Here is a 12,547-nt window from a genome sequence, read left to right on the forward strand (position 1 = left end):
CCAGGGATTGGTGCGGTCAATACTCTAAGGTGATAGATGATATTCTGAAATAGATCTGGACAGGACAAAAATGCATAACATCATTCCCCTGTTGCCTTATTCCCATTTTTAAGAATAAAGGTGAATCAATTGAGCAGGCAAAACGATGTCGATGCAAACAACAAGTGAAATGCAATATTTAAACCATTCACACTGATCCGGGATGGCCACAAATGTGATCTAGCTGCTCGATATTTAATTCATTTAAAGGAAAGAAGACAAATAGCGGTTGATGAAGATTACATATTGTACCTGATAGATATACGTAGTATGCGATCCTAGATAGGGTATACTTTCTTTCAGAAATTCGTAATAAAATCAGGAGGAAAGGATGAATCTGTAATGAAGTTGAGATAGGTCCATATTATTCTCTATGCCATTTGTCGTGCTCTCCCATTAGGTACATACAAGGTGGAATATAATTGATTTACCTAAAGAGCGACGATTTAAAAAAGAAGGTTTCATCTGTCGTGGTGCCAGAAACGGTAATCACGGCACGTGATTGATGTATAGATGATAAGGACTTGATTTGCCTGAGGGTAAATATCGTCAAATTACTTATACGCTATATTCTACGGTTCTTCACATAATATCAGGAAGATTCAAAATACATGAAACTAGGAGTTTATTTATAAGGATAAAAAGGTGCGGATTTGAAATAGCGAGGATATAACCTAAAAAACTAAATTACAATTCTCCACATAGCTCTAATATACGTGGTTTCTAGCTATAGTAGAACTACTTAGATAAAACGTTATTTATTGACACTAAAGTAATCCTTACCTCTCGTTGAAGTAATGGTACTCAAGTTGGTAATTTATCGGGATAAAAACGCTCTTTTCATGCAAACGATAGATTTTCAGGTTCGGAAGGCGGATAAAAACAACCTGCAGTGAAAATTCGAAACTGTTGTTGGTATTACATCTCGACCGCAAGGCATCTAATGCCAGAGGCCAGCGTGTCTACACCATATTATTCTATTTGTTAAACTGCTAAGAGATTAACACGATAACTGTCATACACAAGGCATGAGAGAGAGTAGGTTTTCAGGTGCGGTACAACGAAAAAACAGCCTCTAGGGAAGAATAATACTACTGTCGGGATTGCATCTAAAACGCGCGGCGTCTAATGCGGGAGGCCGGCGTATCTACACCAATTAATGTTATTTATTAAAACCGCTAAGAGACTAGCGCGGTAACTAACACAAAACGGGGTCTGAAACCGGTCTTACCTGGCTAATATATGATGTGCAAAGGGGATATGTCCTCCGTGGCACGAAAGGTGTAGCGTGCCGGGTAGCAATCAACAAAACACACAGATAGCAGTGTGTTTAAATATCCTTCCGGGCGGTAACGGGCTACCTGATGGGAGGAGCTGACTTCACTCAGGGCAAGCTAGTAGATAGAGACGAAAGACTCCGTCGGTAAACCACTATAATAGTTTCTAGGCTAATACAAAGGGTTTGCCATCATGGTCAAATAATTTATGGCAGTAATTAGTTCCCAATAAAAGATGAAACCATGAGAATAAGCGCCATAATTACTATGTAATAAAAATTAAAAATTAAAAATTAAAAATAAATAAAAAAAGGGGAAGTATGAAACCTAGGGATAAACGGCCTGGGGAGTTAATTAATATCTGTCTGTAAGGAGTCTAAATAGAGGATTGCCACGATCTGAGGCTGGTTCTGCAAGGACACTGATGGAACCAAAGGTATACAATGGCAAGGGGAATATCTATAAAGGACTCTAACAGGATCATTGTAGTCTCATGATGTGACAAAATCAAGTAATAGCATTTTCCCACGGGATGTCAGAATTCAATCCCTTTTTGAAAGTGCCAAGTGAGAACATCCAAAAGACTTCACGCTTCTTACGGGCTGTGCTGCCACCCAAGTTTGCTGGAAGTCTGATTTTTTCAATAATGCACCATTTAAAATCATCTGGGGTGTGATTTTTTTCTTGGAAATGTTTAACCAGGGGTGCTGTAGTTTTGTGAGTACGAATAGCCGAACGATGTTCGGTCAATCTTACTTGAATGGATCTCGACGTTTCGCCAACATATCCCAGTTGGCAAGGGCATATGATAAAATAGATGCAATTGGCAGTCTTGCAATTCCACATATCGCTAGCATCGACATGACATCCATTATGCTCAAAAGACTCACCTTGCAGAATACTAGAACAAGATTTGCAGGAAGAGCATTTGACCGTGCCTCTCACTGGAAGGTTGTTTCTAATGGACCTGTGAACAAATTCAGAGGTAGCACAATTGGTAGTGAAACGTGAATGTACAATCAAATCTTTAAGGTTTTTGTTGCGTTTAAAGGCAAACAATGGTTTTTCAAATTTAACCTGAGATGTGGGGTTAGAGTTCAAGATGTGCCAATTGGTGTTCACAATATGTTTAACCGTATTATCTAAAGTAGAATGTTTGGTCACACAGACTAACTGTTTCTTTGGTTTAGGAACCTTTTTTCTGAGCAATGAATCACGATCGTAAAATCTTGCTCGTTTGAATGACTCTCTCACTAGCCTATGTGGGTAGCCTCTGTTTAGGAATTTCTGGCGCATGATGTTGGCTTGAATATCATAACCTGCAAGATTAGTACAGTTCCTTCTCACACGGAGGAACTGAGAAAATGGTATACTATCCCGTTGGCTCCGGGGATGAAAACTCTTTAAATGCAGAAGAGTATTTCTAGCCGTAGGTTTAGTAAATAAGTCAACTATCAATTTGTTATCCTGATGTTTAATTATCAAATCTAGGAATTCAACCTGGTGTCTGTCAGAGTGAGCTGTAAATCTTAAATTGACGTCGGTCAGGTTGATCCACTGTAGAAATTCACCCAGAGTGTCTTCCCCATTGGTCCAGATAAAGAAGATGTCGTCAATATATCTGGACCAATGGGAAATGGATTCAAAAAACGGGGCTACCTCATTATGGATGAATTTAGCTTCATTTCTCGTGGAACCAGACAAGCAGGCAGTCCTACGTGATACACCAGGAAAAGAATCACTAAACAGGAGGACATGAAGTGTATGCCTCTGGTTCTGCTACCTTAAGGCTATATATAAACAGAGAAGCGAGCAGTCCTTTGCAGATAAATAGCGAAACTAACGCTGACACTGCTAGGACAAGACTTTGGCGCCTCTGGGTTTTAAAATTAGAAAGAAAAGCAGCAAAACAACATGGAGCATAACAATTCTGGATAGCCCATACTTCATGCGCAAAAGCTTATATTAGCAGGAGCACTCTATAGGCAGCTTCAACTTGTTTTGCGGTTTTAACAATTTCTACACAAATACCGAATAACATAGAATCTGAAAATATCTTCCTAACACGGACTCCCAGGGCAATTATATCGAACCCTGACAGATATGCCTGCCTCTGTTTGCCTAGCCTTGCCTAGTCTTGCCTGAGCCAGAGCCAAGCCACGCCACGCCCCGCCAGACCGAGTGCAGCAAGCGCGGAGCAGCCGAGCAGAGCAGAGCCTGAGAGAGCCTGTGCGACGGAAATCGTGGAGATTCACGGAGAGGGTGCTCCGTTTGCGGGACCGCCCCCATCTAGCAGCTATCAGCGGTAAGCGGAAAAGCGGGAGAGAAGCAATACCGCATATCGGCACAACCCCCGTCTCCCGCCCGTCTCCCGCCCGGATTTCAGCGGAGCCTGCGGGGGGGGGGGGGAGACGGAGAGCCGTCGGAAGCCAAGAAGGACACAAAAAGTTATAAGCCATAAGAGGGGAACAAACGACGTACTAGCTAACGTCTGCAAACCCTCCCAGCAGTAATTCAGCGCCATCCAGCTAGTTCTCAGCCCCTACTAGCCCCCAGGCAGACTCGATCATTTAACTGGAGTAACAAGGAACAAACAAACAAACCAGCAGAGACTGCAGGGGAATTAGGGGAATAGGGCACTAGTAGCGTAAGGGAGGCGCCTAAAGGTACCAAGGAAGAGCTTAGTAACCTAAGCACTGGTCCAAAGAAGCTTAGTTCAGCTGAGAAATAGGTGATTCACCAAACAAGACAGACAGTGCAACCGTGGCAAGGAAAGCAGAAGGAGAGCCGGCGGAAGGCAACTAAGGCATTTAAGGCTGAACAGAGGTAAGTGATTAACCTGTAAGAAAGCAAAAATTAATAACTAAGTGTTACACCTACATTTATACAACAGTTTTGTATTAAGAAATGGTTCCTAAAAAAGGGACACATCTACGTACAGGGGATGAGCAAGGGAGGAGCAAACTAATGGAGGGCTCAAAATCCCTGGAAGAGAGCCAAGAGAGTCAAGTATCATCTCTGGATAATAGTAAGGGCAAAAGAAAGAAAAGGAAAGTTAAAAAAGCAGCGAAGAATGCCCAGAAGGCAAAAAGAGGTGGCAATCAAATGACTAATAGACAGAAAGAGAACGCGGGTGGGACAAACTCCATAAAGGAGTTTGTGGGTAAACACTATAAATCTTTGAATCCAGCGATAACATCGGAGATAGATGAAGAAATAGTGGAAATTGGCGGAGAAATTACTGAAAACCCAGGCAAGCCGGACGAAAGTCAAAGTCAAAGACGGTTAGAAAAGGGAGAAATCCACGAAGAAGTCAACCTGGATAGCAAAGAGGAGGGGGAGAACTACAACACTATAAACCTGACTCTGCAAAGCCAAAATCACCAAATCTCGGCACCTCGATTATCATCATCACCCAAACTGTTCTCACAGTTGTCACCAGGAAACGAAGGTCACAGGGGAAATGAAGACCATTATCAGAGTGTTATCTGGGGTGGCGCGCCAGATCAATTACAGCCGCTCTACCCTTTGCAAAAATCATCGGCTCAGCATGAGAGCATAAGGTCTAGCAATCCAGTAATCCCCGTCAGAAACACCATACAGGATTCAGTGATCTCTGAAACGCCTACATCTTCGCTGATAGAGTTAATCCTGTTACTACAGAAAGCACTACAAGGAATCCTGGAAGTGAGTCTCTCAAACAACGGATTGATGAAAGCTCAGAGACAACATCTAAAGAACATAGAAGAAGAACTAAGAGTAATAAAGAGCAAAATGCCAAACAAGGTAATGACAATGGAGACAACCACTTCGAGGGAGAAAAGTGACATGATATTACAAGAAGAGGAAAGTAGGGTATCTCTGGAAAGAGCTCCCCAACCCGCAGATCAAACAGCAAAGGAGGCAGAAGAGTCTGCAGACAATGTATACATATCAAGAAGACCAATGCTTATAAAAAAGCGCGGGGGTATGTCACACGTGGGGCCGCGAACATGAATGGAAAAAATAGGCAACGGAAACAAGTAGGGAAGAGTAAAGGGAAGAAAACATCGATGAGGGTGGTACAGTCAGGCTTAAATGCGTCGGCTCCGACCTTTACAACAATTAGACCCTCACATGTAGAGGCAAACGCCCCAAAGTCCCCAAGGACCCCGAGAGTATCAAGGAAAAAGCATAGACGCATGGAGGCAACTGAGATCCCCACTTCCATCCGTACGATGAAACAGAAAGTAAGGCAAAGGGACGACCGAGCCACCGAACAAAGCGCAGTAAGAGCGCAGGTACAGGAAGGACCCACCATGAGAAAGAACGGACGGCAAATAGGGAGATCAATCACCTATCAACAGGCGCTGATAACAAACCCGAATCTCCATGAAAGAGATAAGAACAATTGGTTATTTCTGGACCTAGTACCAGCTGGGAGGAAAGAGAAGCCGACAGGAAATCCCAAACCCCTAAATAGGGCACTGATTTTGTCCGCATTTGAAAAATGCGGTAGCCTGAGAGGGATTGGGACCAAAGATCTACAGCAAGTTGGGTTCGTAGAAAATAGGAATGGAAAAGAGTTAACAAAAATTACCCTTCACTCAGATCTGGTAAAAAGGGCAATCCAGAAAGCCTCAAATGAGATATCTCAACAGGGAATAAGGATCATCCCAGAGAGGGAAATAAAAAACTCTAACGATAACAACTTCCTAAATCATCATGCCGGGCTTCAGAAAAGGCAAGTGATTCTCTACAGAGAAATGGAAAAGGATTTAAGCCGCCTGAACGTCGTAATAGACAACTCTAGGAATGATCTCTCATGGGGCAACTGGTCGTTACTTAGTAACCCAAGGGGTGAAGTCAACGCAAGTAATTCATTGGATATGGAGGAAGAAGGAGCTTTGAGTGACGTTGAATAGGACGGAGGGGGGTCGCAAGACATAGGTCTCTTATCCTGGAATATAAACGGGCTAGGCAATGAGCAAAAACGTGAGTATTTAAAGGAAGTTATAAATAAAGCGGACATTGCCTGCCTGCAAGAGACCTGGCTATGCGACAATACCCCTACATTCGATGGATACGTCCACATACAGCAGCCAGCCACAAAGAAAAACCATGGACGGCCCTCGGGGGGGCTGTTGACATTGATATCAACAAAAGTTATGAGGGATATAGAACTGCTGAATACAAAATGTAAATGGGTACAATCATGTAGAATTGAACTTATGAAGGTGGAACAGAAGCATAAAATGATAATTGTAATGAATGTATATATGCAGTGGGATAATGGGGAGGAGTACGAAAGGGAAATGAAGTGTTTTAAAGAGGACGTAGACAGTACCCAGGAAAAATATCCCGCAGAGACAATAATAATAATGGGGGATTTTAACCATAAACTAAATCCAAAAAAGGCAGATCTTTGGAACAGGGAACAGTTAGAGGCGTATGGAATAAACCCGGCTAAGTTCCCAATCGGGGAAATCTCGAAACAAGATCTTGGCCTAGTATACACCCTAGGAGGTAGGGGCTTTCACTGCGTAAATGGGAGGATAGAGACAGACTCCCCAGCAGGAAAGACATTCATCCAAGGGCAACAGAATTGCCCAATTGATTATATATTTTTGCAGGCCTGGAATTTCACCCAGATTAGGGATTTTAGGCTAGAACAAAAAGAAGTGAGCGATCACAAACTCCTGTATATAATAATAGCAGGGGGAAATGATCTACAGAGAGAAAGGGTGATCACCCAGGAGGTCGAGTACCCCAAACGGGTGACGACACGTCTCACTGAGGAATATATGGAAAAGTTGAAGGACATGCAAATAAAAATTGTTCCAGAAAGCTGTGAGAACAAAAAATTGGAATGGTTTATAGGGATATTAGAAGAGGTGGTCCAATGCCTAAAGATAAAATTAAAAGGGAACCAACTCGCAAGGGTGAAACAAATAAACCGATGTAAAGGGTTTTCTGTGGCGTGCCAAAATCAGAAAAAGGAGATACGTGCGGTACAAAGAAGACAAAAAAAGAACTTTACACTAGAGAGACAGGACCAGCTAGTTAAGCTGAAAAGAGAATTTAAGATAATGGTAACCAATGCAAAAAGGGTATATAAAGAAAAATGCTGGTTAGAATTATTAGAAGCCATAGAGAACAAAAACCTAAGGCAATTTTGGAGATTAGTAAAGTCTGTAGCGGGAACCTCAGATGGTGAATTGAACTGTGTGGTGAGTGAGGCTGCATGGGAAGTGTACATAAGGGAATTGTACGGGGTAAGGACTCCAAGAGAGGAGGGGGAGTCTAAAATATGGCAAGAAATCCCAGAGGATCTATTAACTCAATTCAATGAAGAACAAGTTGAGCTCACAATAAAAGAACTGAAGTTAACTCGGGCAGCAGGTCCGGACAATCTTCCTGCAATAATTTTGAAATCCGAGGTTAAATGGTGGGCAAGATTTCTCGCCAAAATGTTCCTGGTAGTCCTAAAAGAAGGGGTAATGCCACCAACCTGGAAGGGGGCCGTAATTAGGCCAATTCACAAGAAAGGGAGCAAAGAGGAGCCAAAAAACTACCGGCTAATCAACCTGCTAGATATAGGCGAGAAAGTGTTTTCTAAAATTGTGCTGAAACAATTGAATGCATGGGTAGACGAGTTTCAAATAATACCCATAGAACAGGGTGGTTTTAGAGCAGGCCACTCTACAATAGACCACGGATTTGCTCTATGGTCGATGGCGATGAAGTCGACGGAACAGAACGGCAAGCTATGCTGCTGTTTCGTCGACTTCAGAGCAGCCTTTGACTCCGTGGATCGGGCCTGTCTATGGGAGTTACTAGAGAGGTTGAAGATCCCCAATGAACTACTGATTATAATAAAAGAACTCCACAGGGAAAACTGGGGGCAAGTAATCAAGGATAAGGTGGGCTCTCTGACTCCAAAAATACCCATTGCTAATGGATTAAGACAGGGATGTGTGTTGGCCCCACAGCTTTTTTCAATCTTCCTGTCAGATCTTCCGGCACATCTAGAGGTGGAGGGTAGCGCCAGCCCTAAAATGGATGGCAATAAAATACCCTGCTTATTGTATGCTGACGATCTGGTGATAGTAGACCAGACCGAGAGGGGTCTACAAAGGAAGCTTAATGCTTTCAATACATATTGTGCCAGTAAACGCTTAACAATCAATTTGGATAAAACCAAAACCCTAAGCTTCGGGAAAAAGAAAAGTAAATTTATTTGGTATATTGGTGATCTTAAACTGGAGACAGTTAATGAATATCGATATTTGGGCTTATGGTTCGATAGGGCTCTAAATTGGAACTCCCACCTGGATACCCAAAAAGCAAAGGCACTCTCATCCATATGTGGTCTAAAAAGGTTTAATGGGGTCTATGGAGAGATGTCTCCCCGACCTATGCTGAGAGCTTTCGAAGCAATGATTCCTTCTCAAGTTTTGTATGGCGTCGAGATCCTTTATTTGAGCGGTAAGGGATCCTGGGACGTGATAGAGGGGAATTGCTTAAAAAGGCTCCTATCCCTTCCTCAATCTTCGATGATACAAGCCATCAGGATAGAAATAGGCACAAATTCGTGGAAAATACAATCCCAGATGGCTGTGATTAGATTCTGGAGGAGATTGGAAGACCCCGAAAGCCAAAAAGTAGCACATTGGTGTCGCAATGAAATACTGAGAAGCGAGCTAAAATGGGCAAAGGACTGCAGGGATAAACTGAAAGGAATTTGTAACTCATTAGAGTTAGATTGGGTCCAGGAGACGCTTCAGGTCCTAAATACCAAAGGGGAGCTGAAGCAAAGGGGGAAGGAAGTTTCTAAATCGATTGACATAGGCTATCTGACAAAGAAAAAATCAGTGGCGCATATGATAAATGCTTGGCCCAACGAAAATTGGTTCCCCTACCTTGATAGATTACCTAACCGCGGGCTCAGGCAAGAGATCCTGAGGTGTCGAGTTGGGATTAACCCGTGGATAATAAATAAAGAGCCCAAATCAAAATTGTTAGATCAAGAAGGTCGCTGCAGGTGTAAGCTGGGAACCAAGGGAGACTGGTCGCATATTCTGTTGGACTGTCTGTTTCTCCTTGAGCAGAGAAAACTATGGCTGCGCCCGGTCTTCCTAAAATATGGAATAAAAACAAGGTTGCAGGCAGCCAGCCTTCTAACAGAAATACCCTTCATTGATATTGTCATCGCCCTTGGGAAATTTTTAAAGGTGGCCCTAAACGCACTGAGAACCAAGGAAAAATGTAGTACTGTATGAATTTTAACCATTGAAACTGTTATGGTGGTAGGAAAGCGAATAGGTTTTAATTTTTATAAACAAGTTTTAAGGTATTTGCAATTTTTTATGGTTGTTAGTATTTTATAGTTCGGACATTGTACTTTTGAAAATGAAATGTAGAATTGCTTTTTAAAGAACAATATTTAAAAAAAATATATATATATATATCAAATATTCATTTTAGATAGCCCTATTGCGTTATGCTCACTGCTTTGTTTAAAGACTACGGTCATAATAAACATACATTTGACTTGACAGCCATATAGATGTTGGCAATAGACGGCGCGACAGAAGCGCCCATGCTGACACCCCTGATTTGCTTGTACAAGGTGGATCCAAATTCAAAAATATTCTCTGTGAGGACAATGTGTAAAAGGTCCAACACAAATTGTTTAGGGCAATTAACATTGAACTGGTCTATAAACCAACTAGTTGCTGAAAGTGCTTCCTTCTGTGGTATGTTACTATACAATGCTTCGATATCCATTGTAACCAAGATGTCTCTATGAGGGTTAAAAATCAAATTCTCAACTTTGGATATCATAGCACCTGTGTCTTTGATATATGACTCAATCTTTGGTATATGTGGACAAAGAAGAAAATCAACAAATTTGGAAAGAGGTTCAATATTAGTGCCTATCGTAGACACAATAGGTCTGTAAGGCGGATCGGTCAGATTCTTGTGAATTTTTGGCATGCCGTAGATGCAAGCAGTCTTGCCTTGATGGAAATTCAAAAACTCGTATTCCTTTTGATTGATATCACCATTGTGGAGGGCCTCTTTAGTGGTACTCAAATTTTTTTTTGATATCTGTCCTGAGGGATTTGATCTAATCGTAATATATGTGGTGGTATCTCCCAGCATGGTATTCATGTTCATGGATTCGTAGGTAGTCGAATCAAGCAACACAATCCCACCACCTTTATCGCAGCTTTTAACTATCAAGTTGTTGTTATTTCTGAGGCTTCTCAATGATGTTGATTCCTCTTTGCTGAGATTGTAGATGGGTTTGGGTATAAAGCGGAGCGCCCTTTCCAATTGTTGCAATACAACAAGTTCGAAGGTAGCTACCTCTGGGCCAAGTTGGTCTAAAGATGGACAGAAGGTGGATGGTAATGACAATTGTCTAGAATCATTTTGGCCTGATAAGGTATCCAAGGGATCCAAACTTGTTGAAAAAAACTTTTTAAGTCTGATCCTTCTAAAGAAGGAAATGATGTCTGTTTGTAATTCAAAGACATTTACATAAGCATGGGGGACAAAAGATAGACCTTTGGAGAGTAATGATTTTAGTTGCGGATTGAGTTCATTAGATGAGAGGTTAAAAATAGGAATCACATCCCCTGTCCCCAGTATTGGCGATTGCGTGTTTCGCGAATAAACTGGGGTATTTGTTGATGTTGTTGGTGTGGGGATTGATGTTGGTGATGTGATTGTTGGAATTGTCCTCTGCTCTGACCTTGAAAATGTACTCTCTGACGTCCCCGACGGAGGCCCCTGTTGCCTAAAAAAGGTTTGGGCTGAGGTCCATTATACTGATTGTAGTGTCCCTCTGATTCATAATAGGAATTACTACTTTCATTTTCAGAGTCTGAGGTATCTGTGAAGTTATTCTCTCTTTTAGGAGCAGATTTGGATTCATCTATATAATGATTTTGTTTATAGAAATCCGTTTTAAGATAGGGGTATGTTCCCTCTAAGGTATAGTAGCGCTTGTCTTTGATGAGTTTATCATTTTTGCGCTTATCTAGATATGTACTAAAAGATTCTAACTCTTTATTAGCTTCTTCAATTTTCTTCAGGGCTTCTTCTATGTTGCCTGCTGCTTTTAATTTGGCTTCTAGTTGATCAATTTCAGTTTTAATAGCCACCGCCAGCTCTTTTGCGGTCTCAATAATCAAGATCATGAGGTCTCGGGAACACCTGTTGGCGATAAGACTCCATTTCTCTAGGAAGGGTCTATGGTGCACAAAGAGACCGGGGATATTACGTACTTTTAAGCCCATTGGAATAATACCATTTCTAAGATAGGCCAACATGAATTCTCCATGTGCTTCCATACGTTTCAGCTTTTTTTAAAGTTCTATAAGTAAGTGACTATCTCCATTGTTGGAGTTACTGGAATTGCCACTGCTACTGGCCGTAGCGCTAGTTCCTACTAATAAGGCAAATTCCGCATCAGTGAACCCAAAAGTTTGTAGTTGGGCCATTGCGGTGTTGCAAGTTACAGGCTAGTATGGAGCTTGGTAATTAGTCAAAGAAGAGACCTGAGGTGAGTGTAATCTCAGACAATGATAGAATCTGTAGTGATACAGCAAAAACAGCCCTACACAGACAAGCTGTGGGAAAACAATGTGGAATTAACAAGGACCCCCTGGGTAGTGCTAAAATAGACTCCTAGGGCAGGGTAAACAACTGAGTGCAAAAATTCCTAGGCAGTCAAGGCTTTCAATTAAAATAAACAAGTAAGGGACCCAAAACAAGGACACTTGTATGGCTGAGATGACTTATCTAAAGTCATAAATTTTTTATAAAAACAACATAATATTAAAAACAACACATTAGTAGTGAGTCAAGATAATTCAATTAATTAATACAATAATGACAATTACATATATGCAATACATATCAGAGCATAATACAATTAAAATTATAAACAGAACACCATTCGTAGGGGTGTCCGAACAAGAATATTAATACAGTACTCGACGCGCGTTTCGGCGAATTAACGCCTTCTTCAGGAGCCACAAACAATCTGAAATTATATAAAAAACATAACATAAGATACACTAAAGTATACATTTCTAAACGTGGCAATAATCAAACTATTAAAAAAGTACCGAATTTAGCATTTATTACTTGTCCAACATAGCAGCCATTATATTGCCCTAAGGTTTGGGTCTGCAACCAGATACTTTGTTTATTTTAGATTCATTGATGGACATATA

The sequence above is a fragment of the Lissotriton helveticus genome, chromosome 6, assembly GCF_964261635.1.
Source record: "Lissotriton helveticus chromosome 6, aLisHel1.1, whole genome shotgun sequence".
Taxonomy (NCBI): domain Eukaryota; kingdom Metazoa; phylum Chordata; class Amphibia; order Caudata; family Salamandridae; genus Lissotriton; species Lissotriton helveticus.